Raw genomic sequence first — 17085 nt, forward strand, 5'->3', positions numbered from 1 at the left:
TTCTTTTTTTTCCTTTTTCCTTTTTGCTCCAGGCACCTGACAATTGTTCTGCTCAAGTCAGATGCAGGCAGGTTTCTCCGAAGTACCACGACTGAGATGTGCTCAGGGCCAGCACCTAAACTGAATCCCAGAGTCAGACTTGGCCAGGCCAAAGGGAACACGGTGACACAGCAACAGGGTTTTCATTAGGTTGAGTAGCCCCAAGTCCTGGGCCCTTCCCTCTCCCCAGCTTCCCCAAGTTTTTAGTGCTGTTTCAAAAGTCTGGGGCCATGATGCAGTCTTTTCCCCACAACAGGGCAAAGCTCCATAGATTGCGCTGTCTACCTGGTGGTCAGTGGCAGCAATAGGGGCTGCTGCTTCTGGAAAATCTGGAGTCTTGCAACAGGCAGGATCTTAGGATTGCTTCAGGCGTTTGCGGGGAGGTGTGTGTGTGTGTGGGGGGGGACAGGAAAGGGCACTGTGCTGAAGCCAGAGAGCGATATGCTTCAGCCACCAAGTGGGGATGTGACACAACCATTGACGTCCATCCAGAGGTCTCCAAGACATCCGAAGCATGACAGTTGATTAGTTGATGAAATTCACTGCCTGAGTTTTCAACTGACCTGCGCTGTGGAGGTCAGCCAGGATGAGAATTTCTGCGGCATTCTCCACGGAGAGGTTACTGCAGAGGGCATCCTCACACATGACCTTTAAACGCTCCAGGGCATACTTGTCAGCAGCTGCCAGCAAATCATCAGCCATTTTATCAAGATTTGGAGCCTTCCCCGTGTAAATGAAGCACATCATCTCCTTAAAAACTTCAGGCTCCACATCATTGATTTCAACCCGATTCTTTTTGCTCTCCTCCATTTCATGTTCAAACATGGCACTAAAAACTGGAGAACGTGCTGCTAAGATAGCTTTATGAGCCTGGAATTCCTGGCCAGCAACACACAGGCAGCAGTCTGTGAACCGGCCCTCCTAACTCATCTGCCAACCGGCATTCGGGAACCTTCACCATATTCATGGTATTCTGGCCAGAAATGTTTACGGAATCTTGTACCACACTCACCTGTGTTAGCACCAGCTCTCAGCTACAGGGCCACTCGACATTTCTGCCGGAGGTGGAGGACTTGGAACCCTTGACATCACCAGTTTGAAGGTTAAACAAGGTTTCCAAAGTCAGGGAACAAAGATTTCTGTTCTTTCTTCACTCTGAGAGCGGCGGCGACAGCTGCTGGTCCCCGTCCCCCTGCGCTCGCCTCATACTGTCCGCAACATCCGGGACCTGCGGGGCCGATACACAAATACACACACTCCGAGCGCGCACACTCACACACACACACACACACACACACACACACACACACACACCACACACACACACACATACACACCACACACACCACACACACCACACACACACCACACACACCACACTCACACACACATACACACCACACACACACACACACCACACACACACACACACATACACACCACACACACACACACCACACACACACACACACACATACACACCACACACACCACACACACCACACACACACACACACACCACACTCACACACACACACACCACACACACCACACTCACACACACATACACACCACACACACCACACTCACACACACACACCACACACACCACACTCACACACACATACACACCACACACACCACACTCACACACACCACACACACACACACACACACACACACACACACACACCACACACACCACACACACCACACTCACACACACACACACACCACACACACCACACTCACACACACATACACACCACACACACCACACTCACACACACACACCACACACACCACACTCACACACACATACACACCACACACACCACACTCACACACACACACACACACACACCACACACACACACACACACACACACACACACACACACACACACCACACACACCACACACCGGCCGGAGCGTCCTGGCGTCAGCACGTCGACGCAGCGAGCGTGTACCCCGCATTAATTTCTTAATCCTCATATTAACAGGAAATATGAAACAGGCCCAGAGAAAATAGGTTAACGTGTTCCCGGTTGCACAGGTAAAAAATGATGGCGCTGGCAGAAGAACCCAGGCAGCCCGCAAAGCATTGAACTAGAGGGCTATGGAATAGTTCGAACAACCTTCCAGAATCATTCTTTTAGATGTTCAGACCACAGCTTCTTCCAGAGTTGATATACAAACCTATGAGCACTTTTTATGACTTTTATTGAAGCCACCTTGGATTTGGATTATAATAATCAATTTCCTCTGTTAAATTGTCATCTGTAGGCCAGCGAACCCGTCTTTTTGTTTTGTTTTGTTTTCCAAGGCCCATGAAGAATGACCAGCCCTGAATAATGGCTCAATAAATAGAATGCTTTTACTTTGTTTCACATCAGACTCGACTGTCAAATTTTACTTCTCTGATAGTCTCAACATTTATTCTTTTTTGTTCCTCTATTTTTCTGGCCTTTGGCACTGGAAATTGAACCCAGGAGTGAATTTCCCCTGAGTTATATCCCCAGAACTTTTATTTTTCTTAATTCTGAAGCAGAGTCTCACTGAGTTGCTGAAGCTGGCTTCAAACTTACCATCCTCCTGCCTCAGCCTCCCAAGTCACTGGGATTAGAAGCATGTGCCATCACGCCCTCAACATCTGTTCTGTAGTTAATATGTATCCAGCACCAGCAAGAAGGCAAGCTCAGACAGGGGGACATAGTGGTGATGGGCTTCCTCATGGTCCTGGCCTGTTGGGAAGACAGACACTGAAGGAGCCACCAAGGTGACATGAGGACAAGTATCCCGGCGCAGCGTACTGTGAAGGGGTGAATCCTAAAGATCAGGGGCAGTGTTCAAGGTCAGAGGCCGAAGGCTAAGTGAGGTAAAGCCAGAGGAGAGGAGGCGTAGGAGCAGTCAGAGAGCGAGTCCTGGTAGAGGGATGGTGTGTTGGAGGGTGAGGAGACACAGCACAAAGCCTTTGAGGGCCCACAAGAACGTCATTGAGTCATCAAGCCTACAGGACAAGAGGGAGAAAGCCGAGCCACAAGCCTGGGCCTGGGTCATCTCTGGGAGGTTTGTCTGAGGTAGACTTTATCCTGGGGCACTGGAAAACCACTGTAAGGTTATAAACAAACTTGATTGTGTCTCACAAGAATTTTCACGCAGAGTGATTTCACTTACGGCAGCAAAGAGAAAGGACTGTGGGGAGTAAAGTGGAAGGTAGGGAGGTCGTTTAGGTGGTTATTGCAATGGCCCCAGTGACAAAAGATGGTAATGGCTGGGACAGAGAGCTGTAGTAACATGTGCTGAGCAGATCAATGCAGTTCCTCATGAAAGCATTAGAGAAAAATTTTCTTTAAGGGTATCATTAATCTCACCATTAATGATCTTTGTTTTATTATATTATTATTTTGGTATAGGGATGGAACCCAGAGGCGCTTTACCACTGAGCACATCCCCAGCCCTTTTTAAAAATAACATTTTTAAAATTTTAAGACAGGGTTTCACTGAGTTTCTTAGGGCTTTTCTGAGTTGCTGAGGCTGATCTCCAACTTGAGATCCTCCTGCCTCAGCCTCCCAAGTTGCTGGGGTTACAGGTGTGTGCCACCACACCCAGATAGCATTTGTGATCTTTGGAAGGACAGCATATAGGCTCTAGTCATTGCTGATTCTAAAGTGGAGTGAAGGTTAAAAACACAGGACCATCTTCACAGTGGGGATGAAATGGGCAGCAGTGTTTCAACCACAGCAGGGTGGGGCAGAGGGACCAGAGGCTGGATATTGCAGTTTTCATGTGGAATTGTGCATTGTGAGTTGAACCTTTAAAGATACAGATGCTAGGGTCCCATCCTAGATCTACCCACTCACAATCTAGAGGGACCGGGGAAGGTACATTTTATAAAGCTCCATAGAAGAGTATGGTGACACATACTTAGAAGCTCAGTAACTTGGGAGGCTGAGGCTGAAACTGGAGGCCAGCCTAGGCAACTTAAGAAGACCCATCTTAATATTTTATTTAATTTTTTTTTTTAAATAAAAGAAGAAGAAGGAGAAAGAAAAGAAAAAAGAAAAACTCCATATAAGATTTTCACACACTCTGTTGATTTGTATATAGGACTTTGCTTCTTACAGTTTTCAGATATAGGAATGAATGTGGAGTATAATTTTCCAGACCTGACAACTGATTAGATGAGACCAGAGGCAAAGAGAGAGAGAGGTTCCATAAGTGCAAGTGTCTGTCATTGCCAGCCAGGCTCTTCATGACCTGGGCATTGCTTTTGTGAGCACTAGATAAAGTCTAGTGCCCAACCTTGGTAAGCTAAGCCAAATTGAATTCAACTTTCAATGGACTCCTCTGCCAGGCCCTGCTATCAAGTCATGAGTCGTAGGCGGTAGGCCTGGTTTCCCTTCTCCGAACTGGAGATCTTGGCAGCACAGGTGGCTGGTTAACAAACAGACTAGAGGGTTGAGTGTGGGTCATGATGTGTTTGATAGGTTGGAGAATGTCTATTTACTCACAGGTGTAAGAGAAGGTCAATGGAGATGGTGGTAGTCAGGGTCGGGTGGTGCTGTCCTGCTTGTCAAGGGCAAAGCTGAGGAAATTAGCAGATTGGCAGAGGCGGAAGACCTGCATTGTTTGATACTGTCAAAGAGAAGATCACAGAAAAGAGTCCCTTATTGCTCAAGTGTAACTGGTTGCAGTTAAATGCATGGGGAAGAAGCAATCCGAAAGTAATCTCAAAACTTAAATGTCACTTTTCTGAAAGCTTCAGGAAAGTTCTCTTGAAACTTAGCCTTAAAAATATTAAGAAATGTCTTGGTTGACTAGCTTTAGGCTTTATAGGAATAGAAGGAAAGAGGAACCAACCAGGAGAGTCCCCTAAATAAATAGACTCAGTAACATTAAACATGACCCAAATTAAAGGGCACTGGACAGTTAATGGCCATGTACCACCTCCTGGTTGCGAGGTTCTTTCCAGGATTTCTTCTTCCATTATACAGTGCTGGTTGTAAATTAATTTTGCATTATCAAAGATAATGTTTATTTGCATCTAAAGATACGCTCCCTTTTTCCCTGTCTGGCTCCCTGCTTCGGTGTCCTGACTTTCTGATTGGAGTTGTTTCCTCCTGCTTCCTAGGGTAACTTGGACGTTCCTGAAGGAGCACTGCATTAACTGAGGAGGTTATTTTCCAAACCCCTCTGGTTGTGCACAGGGTCAGGTCATGAAAACCTCAGCTGAAGAGGTCAGAGCCCTGCAACCTGCCACTTCCTCTTGGGGGTTTCAGTTCTCTTCTCCCAGCAGACAACAGCTAATAATGTTGCCAACATCCTTTGAGCTGTTCCAAGTGTTGAGCTCAGTGTTTTTCACACGTGTGTTTTACTTTTACCTTACCATTGTAAAGCAGTTAGAGGTATCTCCATTTTAGAGATGGAGAAACTGACCCTTAACCTACAAAAATTGGTCAAGGTCAAGGTAGTATCAATAGTCAGTGGTAGATAGGTCTGAAAACGGGTCGGCTGACACTGAAGCCCCATGCTTTTCTCCCTCCCTCTCTACTCCTCCTTCCTTCCTTTCTCTCTCTCCTTCCTTCCTTCCTGTCCTATTTTTTTTCTCTCTCTCTCTCCAACTGTGGTAAAATCTACATAACATGAATTTACTCTCTTAACATTATTATTATTATTATTATTATTATTATTATTATTATTTTGGAGTACCAGGGATTGAACTCAGGGGCACTTGACCACTGAGCCACGTTCCCAGCCCTACTTTGTATTTTATTTAGAGACAGGTTCTCACTGAGTTGCTTAGTGCCTCACTTTTTCCTGAGGCTGGCTTTGAACTCATGATCCTCCTGCCCCAGCCTCCCAAGCCGCTGGGATTACAGGCGCACGCCACTGCACCTGGCTTAACCATATTTAAGTATACGACCTTGTTTGGCTGTCTTCACCTCCATTCATCCACAGAACTTTTTCATCATCTCAAACTGTGACTATATCCAACGAATATCAACTCTCTATTCTGCGCCTGCCCCCAGGGCCTGGTATCTGCCCTTCACCTTCCTGTTGCTATGAATTTGACTACTCTAGGTACCTGATACAAATGGAATCATGATATTTGTCCTGTGCCTGCCTTATCTCTCTTAGTACAATATCCTCGGGGTTATCTATGCTGCGTCAAGTGTCAGGAGTCCCTTCCTTCTAAGGCTGGGTAGTATTCTTTTGCACGCATCAACTTTCTGCATTCATCTGTCGATGAACACTGAGTTGTATCTACTTTCGGCTATTGTGAATAATGCTGAATATGAACGTAGGCTTGCAAGTGTCTGTTCAAGTCCCTGAAGACCCTAAATCTTGTGAACCATCGCATGAAGCAGCAAAACTACAGCTCTGAGACTAAAGTTAAACAGTCTGCAATTTCCTCTTTATGATCCAGCACAGACGGCATCAGGAGGGAGCAACAGGGGGACACAGGAACTGTCACCCTCCCCAACAACTTCCAAGTAGAAATCCAGGGTCCCCCACTCTTGCTCCGATTAGATCTGAAATCAGCTGCAGAAATTCTGAAACATTAAACAAAATGCTATTTCTTCTCTTTTGGAGTTAAAAAAAAAAGTACTTGATTTGCAATGGCATGGAAATAACTTATTTAAAAAATTCACAGGACTGGAACCCTTAGAATTTATGGTAGAGGGAAAGGTAAAAGAACTAAATACAAGCCCAGGATGTCTCCAGCTCCTGTCTGCAGCAAGGACTAGCAGTCCCTTAACCACAACTGCAAAACCAAGAAAACAAAACCAGCATCCAACCTCTGAAACTGAGCTGGGGAGAACTTCAGAGTGAAGTCAGACTAGAAAAAAAGGCAAGGCAGGCTTCATACCAGAGTCAGAGTACAGAGGAGTTGGGGAGTCCTGTAGGGTGGTCCCACGATGAAAGGAACCTCAACTCTTGACCTGCCCACCCTGCCGTGGCTGGTGGACTCAGCACCAGGGCGGAGCCTGCAATAACACTCCTAGGGGTCAAAGGGACAGTGGGAAAACTGTGTTGAATTTGATTGATAGATTTTAAGGATTAGCTCTTGCAATTGGGAAGGTTGGAGTACAAAGTCTGATGAGCTGACCAGAGGCTGGAGGCCCAGGGGAGATTTACAGTTCCAGTTCAAGACCCCTGTGCTGCAGATTTCTTTCTTGCTTGGGGGAAGGTGGGTCTTTGTTCTCCTCAGAACTTCAATGCTGTCATAAGGCCCTGTCACACTATAGACGGTCCCCTTAAAATTAACTGGGGGAGTAAATCTCACCCAAAAAACATCACAGAAACATCCAGAAAAATATTTGATTATCTAGACATTGTGGCCCAGCCAAACTGGCACATAAAATTAACCCTCACAGTGGGAGAAAGAGGAAAAGAAATAAGAACATTTACTTTAAATAGGGCAGTGTTACCACCTGCTAGACGAACAAACAGAGGTTTCAGTGGATGAGCCTCTAAGAAATATCTCCTAAAGAGACTAGAAAACAAATAAGCTGGCTTCTCAATGTGGGAAAGGTCCAAAAGGAGAGGCGCCCTGCAGGTCCTGCTGTGGTCTTCTCGGGATGGTGAACAGATGGGAACTTCCCTGTGAGGACAGAAGGGGAGTCCCTGGAGACTGCGTCTCCGGAGCCAGCTGCCCAGGGGCCTCAGAGCTTCCTGCGGCGCAGCCCCAGTTGGTGGGCTCCTCCAGCTGGTGGGCTCCTCGTGAGCTGGCCGCTGTCCCCGTCAGACCTCTGCCCCCTCCTCTGGGCACCCAGCCAGAGCCACAGACCGAGCAGATAGTGCCCTTGTGCCTGTGGAGCCGGGCTCTCCCTGGCTGGGGCTCCGACAGGTAGCACTTGGGCCTCCTCCCAGCCACAGTGCCTTTTTCTCCTTGTTCCAGAGGAGTCTTCCGCCTCTTCACGGCCCTGCTCAGTGGCCTCTTTGGCCGTGTGAGGTTGTGCTGGCGCTTCTAGCTGAGATTTAGTTCTCCCGCACAAAACTGTCACGGCTGTTACTCTGAATTAGCACGCCTCACCTCCCCAGATGTTATCTTCCTGCTATGCATGTGACTGTCCTGGTCTGCTCAGGATGCCATAATAAGGTACTGCCGTCTAGGCGGCTTACGGGAGAGACGATTTTCTCACGGTCCCAGAGGCTGGAAGTCTGAGATCAAGGGGGCAGCAGGATGGTTTCTCCAGAGGCCTCCTCTCTCCTTGAGGTGTCTTCACCCCATGTCTTCCTGTGGTCTTCCATCTGCACGTGTCTGTGTCCATATTTTCTCTTTTTGTAAGGACAGGTCACATCGGATTAGGGCTCACCCTAGGGACCTCACTTCAATTCACCTGTGATCATCTATCTCCCAAGTCTCTTGTCTCCCACAAAGGTCACACTCTGAGGTTCTGGGGTTGGGACTTCAACCTGGGAATTTGGGAACGTGTGTGTGTTTGGGGGTGGAGAGGGACATAATTTAGTCCTGACAATGACTTAGGGAGAATTGCTTAATGATTCAATATCCTCACTTTGGAAATGGCAATAGCAATTACCAATAGTGCTTTTGTAAATATGAAAGGAGTTTGTGTAGGTAAAATAATTAGTATTGAACCTGACAGATAGTAATTACTCTTTTAGTAAATGAAGTTATTTAGTGACACTTAAATTATTATTTATTAAACAATAAAGCTTATTGTTTATTTTTTTAAAAATATTTTTAAAGAACAGCACATTCAGTCCTAAAAAAAGAAAACAAAACCCTGCCATTTGCAACAACATGGATGAACTTGGGGGACATAGTGAAATAATCCAGGCACAGAAAGACAAATGCCATGTGATCTCAATTATGTGAAATCTAAAACAATTGCACTAGCCGGTGTGGTGGCCTAGGCCTGTAATCCCAGCGGCTCAGGAGGCTGAGGCAGGAAGATCACAAGTTCAAAGCCAGACCCAGCAATTTAATGAGACTCTGTCTCAAAATAAAAAAAAATAAAAATGGTTTGGGATGGAATGTGACTCAGTAGTTAAGCATCCCTGGGTTCAATCCCTGGTACCAATGGAAAAAAATATATATAAAACAATTGTACCAGTAGATGAGAGAGTTCTGTGAGGGAGTGGGACTTTGGGGAGATATTGGTTAAAGGATATAAACTTTCATTTAGACAGGAGGAATAAGTTCAAGAGATCTATTGTGCAACATGGTGACTATAGTTAATAATTATTTATCAGATTTTTAAAATAGTAAGTTGGGAATTTAAGTGTTTTCACTGCACAAAAAAATGATACCCAGGTGAGGTAATATGTTAATTGGCTCAATTGATCCATTTAATGTATACATGGTGTATTTCAAACCACCATGTTGGATACAATAAATAATGCAGTTTTTGTCAATTAAAATATAGAGATAAAAGTTTAAGAAGAATTTAATGCAGAATCATTCTAATTAAAATAAGAATTCTTAATAATAAGAGAATTGAGTTGAAAGTGTGTCTTTGGGTTCATCATATGAATTTCTTTCTCCGGTATCTGTTAGCTTTTAGTCAGGGACAAAATTCTTAATCTATTTATGACCCCCTTTTTGATCTGTAAATAGGACTATGAAATAATCAGAGTTGTATACAGATCCAGTGAGCCCAAGTACAGAAAACATACTAATCATTCAATAAATGGTGTCTGTCAGTTTGGTTAAAAACTAAGGCAGATGCCCAAAGCAGAGCGCTCAGGTGTAATAATCCATGGTGAGCAATCTGGACTGAGAAGTTGCTCCGTCTCACAAGATTACTGGCTGCTAAGTTCCTTTCTCTTGTTGCTCTGCCTCCCTTGTCTGTTGTCGTCATCCACAAAACTGGAGTGGGATTATTGCAGGGTCCGTGTCCCAGTCAATGGGAAGGTGAAGGCAAAATCTAGGATCAGTGACAGGGAAGTTTTTCTATCACTTTTTCCATCTTTGTGAAGAACTTGGTCACCTGCCATGTCTAACTGCAGGAAAGTTGAGGAGGAGTCCCTGGTCTGTGCCTAGTCGAAATTATACTGGTATCATGAAAGAGGGAGAGAAAAAGTGGGTGTTGGTGGCAGCAGTAAGCAACCTGACACATTACCTTTGATATTACCATGGCGTGGTTCACAAACAAAACTGATGTGACTGCCAATGTCTTACCACTCTGATTGCACTGTGTGGTTCTTGAAGGGAGGTTATCTCAAATCATTCTAGCTCCTGTCTCAGGTCCAAAGAGCCAAGCTGTAAATGCATTTAGTTGTTTTAATAATACTTGGGCTTGTATTGCATCAAGAAACATAGAACTCATATGGTTATACTTTGAAGCCTGGTATCCTTTTATTTTGTAAAATAACTATGTCTTCTAAATACATCATCTATATAGTAAATAACACTTTTCTAGTTTCTTTTCATGACAAACTCTAAAATGTGTTCCCAAGATAATTAACCAATCTGTTCAGTAAGGAAAAATTAATCCCCGTGAAACACTAAAATTGACATAGTGTGAAAACTTTTAATTCCTTGGCTGAGAATGAGTGAGAATTTGAAAACCAGTATTTTATATAAAATTATTTAAAAGAGTTCAGCACTGACATTTACAGGTTTCCCCTGGGTCCCAGAACAGGGCTGGTGCTTTCCTGGCTTTAGGGTCACGTCCCTTGTTTCCATCTGCGTCAGGGGTCACCTTTCCAAGTTCGTTAGCTCTTACTGACCTGTAGACCTCACCATGATTCCACCATTCATCCTTTCCATCCCTCCTTCCAGGGAATCTTGTTCACTCTTATGTATTTTCTATACCCAGATTCATTGAATTCTAGACAATATAGGACCTTGTCAGACATTTCCACCTGAATGTCCTGCAGCTAGCTCCAACACGATGTCCCTCAGACAGAGGTTGTCATCTGCTCTGTTGATCTGCTTTTTCTTCTGCATTCTCAATGAAGAATTTATCTTCCACACTACATAAGCCAGGATGTTGGGACACATGTGCTCATTCTGTCCTTTGTCCTCCCCTTCCACCCTCCCCAGAATCTAATCCGTTAACACTGCCAATTTTTGGTTACTTTACAATGCCTTTGAATCCATTCCTTCATTTCATCTATGAGTATGAAATAATAAGGCTTATTATTTAATCACTTCAAATAGTTTAAAAGAATTTAGCACATTCTGTCCTAAAAAGGAAATTCTATCATGTGCCACATAGATGAACTTGACACTGTTTTTTTTTTTTTTTTTTTTTTTTTTTTAATCTCTGGCAGTATCAAGTTATCAGTTTTAGCCTTTACCGGGCTGCTTGCTAAAATACACATCCATGCTCTTTATTTCCCCTTTAAAAATATTTTATGCCTCTCCATGACCATTAGGAGACTGTGTAAATGCTTAGGCAAGAGGTTCAATAATAGTCTGGCTCTGCCTCATTCTAGACAATCTTCTCTCTTACTCTTATTTATTATGTAGTCTGAAGTCTGACCTTTGCCTCCAAAGTGCCTTACAGAGTCAAATCTCTGTATTTTTTTCCTCATGCTAGATCCTCCATATGAAATAACTGAGAAAATGCATATGTGCAGTGAAGTGGATGAGAACAGCAGTGATTGCTGTCGTCTGGTCTCATTGGCACAGCCTGTCCTTTGGAGAGAAAGACCTCCTTTGGGGAACAGTGTGGTACATCATGGTTGGGAAAAAATGTGGATATCACTGAGTACAGGATAAGTTTGCAAATCCAAAATTCACCGCTTTGGACCACTTAACTGTGGGCAAACTCCTTTATCTCAGAGAATCGTCTAGAGAGCATCATCTCTCCTGGTGGCGGTAATACCCCTGGAAGAGACAGTGTGAGGCTTCCTGAAGGTCGGTGCGTGCTGGAAAACATCACCAAATCCAACCAAGGCACACCTGAGTCCTTGCCATTGCTGGAGCGCCTCAAATCACTGAGCCTGAAGGGTGCTGAGCACTTCGATGCTACCAGGGGCTCAAGGTGTCAGATGAGTGTGGGGACCAAGTGAATCCTTGGAGTGTCTTCTCCCTGTTGGTGCAAGGTGGGATGGCAGCTAGCTCTTCTGGAAGGCAGCAGACCCAGCATTTAGCCAGGCAGCAGGTGGTTCCCATGGCTTCCCATGGTGATGAGAAACATGGGAAAATGACGGTGAGCAGATATCCAATGGCTCGTGGGAGCAGCTACGTCACACATGCTTGCAGTGAGTGTCTCTTGGGTATCCTGGTAGATGGAATGGTGTAATGGCTAATCTGAATTGTCAGCTTGATTGGATTAAGAGATGCCAATGATTAAGGGGCTTCTGGGTGTGTCAGCAAGGGCGTGTCTAGGAATGATCTGAATGTGGGAGCGTGAACCAAAGTAGAGACCCTCCCTATGTGTGGGCAGCACCGCCCAATAGGATGGTAGCTTGGGTGCAATAAAAATTGGAAGAACAAGGAAGCAGATGCAGATAGACGCAAATTCGGCTCTTCTTGAACGGGTTCTTGATCACAGTTGGATTCTCTGAGGATCTCGAACTCTTGCCTTTTCACTCTTCCAAAGCCAACTCTGCCAGTGATTCTCCAGGTAGTTTCCAGAAACCCTGGTCTCTGACTAGGGTAGCACTGTAGATCCCTCTTATTCTAGGACTTCCGTCTCTTGAACTGCCTGGCTACTCGTCCCTCTAGCTCTCCAGTTGTAGACAGCCATTGTGGACTATCTAGCTTCTGGTCATGTAAGTCAATCTAATAAATTCCCTTTTTATAATCATACTTCTATTGATTCTGTTACTCTAGAGAACCCTGGCTAATACAAATGGGTTACAAGGGCAATGGGATGTGTCCCTGTATATACCTTCTCCCTAATGCCTACTTTTTCCTACTCTTATCTTTTGGTCATAATGAAATGTATGCACTAAAGCTTTTTCACAAAAGGACCTGGCTTACCTCATTCAAAACACTATTCTAGTGGTAGGGGTATTTGATTGGCCTGGACATTTTTGTTTTGCAGCACTGAATAGTGATTTTTAACTGGGGAAAGAGATAGAATTGGTATCAGTTCTGTGTTCAGAGAACCCTTTTGGGATATTACATCATGCCCATGGGCATGGTGCACCAAGAGAAGAACATATGGAAGACAATTCTGTATGTAATGGAAATTACACATTTGGTGAGATCATCACCGTTTTGCTAGAAAGTATAGTGACTAGTGCCAGGTTAGCACTCTCTGTGACTTGCCACTGACTCTGATAATTCCACCTCTGCCATTAGGCTGCTGTCTGAGCACATCATACATGGGATATTAGCAGATGAATGAGTGCCTAAAGATTTAGCAACTTTCCTATACTGCAAGCTTCATAAAGAAACACACCACTTCATCAAAGTGAACTGATTATGGACTAATAGTGGAAATGATCTTGCTACAAGTGGCCAGTGTGAGAAAGCAGTTGGGATAGAAGCAAAAGGATGAGAAGTTTTGATGACAGTATTTGGTTTGTCTGAGGGTTCAGTTCCATAAACTTGTCCTTGAATCTTGGGTGGGAGGGACGGCAAGAAGAAACGAAGAATGGTTTTCACACATAGGTGACTGTTGGGCATTGCAAACCCAGGGCCAGTTTTCTCGGGGATCATGGTGACAGAGGGTGGCAGGGGAGGGCACACTCCTTACTTTGGTACAGCTCCTTTAAAGCAGATCTGTGTTGACTCAACATGACCTTGCTGGCCAGCTCCAGTGGTAGAGGAGGGGTTAATTTTGATTTAACCAGCAGAATTGTGGAAAAGACACAGAGCAGAACAAAAGGGAAGAACATGTGTCCAGGAGAGGCATTCAGTGCTTGCCTCTCTATCACAGATTGAGTGATAGAGCAGCAGAAGTCTCTACCCAAGCGGGTGGGAGTGAAGCAGATAAATGAGTTATATTGAATCATCATAAAGAGGTGCTCCAAACACGCTTCGGCTTAGGCAAATCCAAGCTTGTGACAACACTGGAGAGACTACTTGCTGTTCTTTTCCCAATTGAATTTGCAGGCTTGCAGATTTCATTTGACACAGTCCTGTTAGGTATCAACAAAGCTTCCACATGCCACTGTGAATTTGCTCTTCCGAGAAAAGACTGCAGAGGTACATCGTGTTTTTCCCCCAAGTCTTCTTTCAAAAATCAAGTTATTAAAAGGCGAATTCAGGTTGGGCATGGTGGTGTCTTGGGAGGCTGTGGTAAGAGGTTTGCAAGTTTAAGAACAGCCTCAACAATTAGTGAGATCCTCAGTAACTCAAAGAGACCCTGTCTTACAATAAAAACTGAAAAGGACTAAGGATGTAGCTCAGTGGTAAAGCACTCCTGGGTTCCAATTCCCTGCTCTCCAAAAGATTTTTTTCCTTGGTTCTTTCTTTTTTCTTTTCTTTTCTTTTTTTTTTTTTAACTTATTAGGAAGGATGACGTCATACCTGACAATCAACTGGATGTATATTATCTCTGCATCTGCTACCACCTGGACCTCTCAGGGATCATGGTCAGTCATTGCCAAGCTACCTTTCTTGCTATTACTAATAATTGTACATTTCTGTAATGCTCTGAAGCTCACAGAGCACACAGACCTAACACCTTAATGTATTTTCTTCTCATTGGAAAGCATTGATTTCAATTTATGGATAAGAAAACCAAGACTCGAGTATCTTCTTCGAGGACTAGCTGCTAATGAGACTCATGCTACCCAAGTCCAGGCTTTAAACCTGCACCCACTCAGTTACGTCGAGATATTGGTCCTACCAGTACATGTCATTTGTCATCATTTCTAAAATTCGTTCTTCTCCAGACTTTGTCAACCAATGTGTTGAGCTGAAAAATGTATGACAACTTTTTCTCTTTGATATAATTGAGGACATAGACCAAAATGCAGCTGACAAAAGAAGAAGACACTGAGAAGTCTGAGGATATAATTTTGGTGTCTGTTTCTTAGACCAAAGTTTGGATGCAATGCTGGGTTTGGGCAGTGTGGCTGGTAGGGCACTTTCTCTATCCATAAATTGGCTGTCTTCTCTTCTGCCTCTTCTGCTCATGTGAAAGTAGGAGATAGTGCGGCAAGCCCAGGAAGAGGGGCGGGGTCACCTGTGGTTTGAATGACAACTTGCCTGAAGCTGTTAAACCTACAAGCCATCCTCCCTTAAAACCCCCTGGAGCAAAGTGGACGTGGCCCATCCTTCTTCCTAGGTTGCCCCTCAAACTGCATGTTTTCTGATTTCTTTTCCCATTTCCTACTGAAGTTAATCAGATGTTTTGAAAATGTTAAGGACAACCACATGATTTCATTTGTCTTGTTTAGTCATTAAAACGACTATCTTTTTTCTTATGGGATATGGACTCCCATGGAATATGATTTTGCATGATCCTTTAAAAATTATATTGCTTAAAGAAACTTCTTGAGTTCCATTTTGTCTCCAGGTAAAATGCTTATCCGATGATGTGGGTCAAATCTTTGAAGCCATCACACCTGGTCACTGATCACTTCTAGACTGGGGCAGGTTAACTTCTCTTATGCTGTTTTCAGCTGAATGACTATCAGTTCAGCAACATATGAAAACTCTTTGCAGACCAACAGCAAGGTGCAGGGCACAGCAGGAGAATTTCCTCCTATTTGGGGGATAATCCAATATAATTTAGGACCTTAACCTGAGCAAGGCCAGGTACAATCTTCCTACCCACAAGATTTCAGTATCACATGTTCTAGTTTCAGGTTCTAACAAATAAAATAGGGACAATGCTCGAAAACTGCACGTTTGCTCTTTGAAGCACCTTTGGTTTGTCTGGTTCTCCTAATCTAGCTCCATGTGCAGAGCCTGCCTAGCAGGGATCTGAAGGTCTGGACCTGTAGGGGTTTACCCCAAGGCTTTGGACACATGGATGGGACTTGACTTGTCACCACACTGGACTTGCTGCCCACTCGCTTCAGTGTGACTGGTCCCTTTACACAAAGCTATTGGACAGCCATATTCAGTTGCAGGAAAAGGAGGTCTCATGAACTTTCCAATCACTTGCCTGCTGTTAATAATATCTCTACTTAATATTTGATAGCTACATTTGAAATTACTTTCAAGTCACACATTCTTTTTGATCTCTGGAATAATCCTGTTACCAGAAAGGACTATTATTCAGAGTTCAAAAGTGTGAAAACTGAGAAACCTAGGAATAAATAAGAAGATAAATGAGAACAAAGATGACTTTTCACCCCCATTTACTGAGCACCTACAATGTGCCAGTGACTAGTTACTATGACACATTACCACTGACGTGGATACTAACGCTCCTAGCAGGATCTTTAGTGTCGTGTCATAGACAAAGAAGCTGATGTTCAGTTGCTTGTTTCTCCCACTGAGGCTACACAGAAAGTGCCAGATCTAGAGATGAACTCAGGAACCACTGCTACAAATCCCAGGGCCTTTGTACATGATACTTCAGTGATTTGCTCAAGGAAATGGAGGTCTTCTGGCTATAAACACAGTTCTCCCTCTGTTGCATCAAGATATCTCTTCATGGAATTCTCCTTATGGCTATTTTTGAGCTCTCCCTTGATTGGTATTCTCTTCTCCATTCCCTTTCTCACACCCCTAGACCTCTGAATTTAAGAGGGCCTGATATATAAGTGTTTCCCAAGATGGTGTGGTCACACTCCAGGTTATAACCAAGTCATGGTATCCCTCTGCAAGAGCAACTTTAATCATCCTCTTTTAGAAAGGAAATACACATTGGTCAGCAATGATGAGGGAGAAGGGGGTGGCCTTCAGGAATATTATCCTAGGCAGGGTGCGGGGGGTGGAGAACTTACACGGCCATCACTCAGGGATCCTTCACAGTAAGTGACAGAAAGCCAACTTGAAATGGCTTCAGGGGAAAGGCCCTGACCAGTTCAGATTCCTGAAGGGTCTCAGGTAGACCCGGAAGAACCACCGCTGGCAGGCTCTGTCTTCGTCTGGGTCTCGCCTCTGTCTTCCTGGGTTGTTCTCAGACAGGTTGTTCTCTCTAAGGTGGTGCCTTCGTTTCCTAGGCTGCCATAACGAGTCCTGCACGCAGGGTGGCTTAGGCAACAGA

General features: G+C 44.4%; 1 pseudogene across 1 annotated transcript; it reads right to left on the reverse strand.

Annotated features, from left to right (window-relative positions):
• Positions 1–393: 393 nt before the first annotated feature.
• On the reverse strand, positions 394–2034 carry LOC306669227 (speckle-type POZ protein-like; annotated as a pseudogene). The gene is made up of 2 exons: positions 1963–2034; positions 394–1051 (listed from the first exon to the last, which is right to left on the reverse strand). The product of its transcript is annotated as a speckle-type POZ protein-like (transcript).
• Positions 2035–17085: the final 15051 nt, after the last annotated feature.

Source organism: Sciurus vulgaris (genome assembly GCF_902686455.1).
Source record: "Sciurus vulgaris genome assembly, chromosome: 9".
NCBI classification, from domain to species: Eukaryota; Metazoa; Chordata; class Mammalia; order Rodentia; family Sciuridae; genus Sciurus; species Sciurus vulgaris.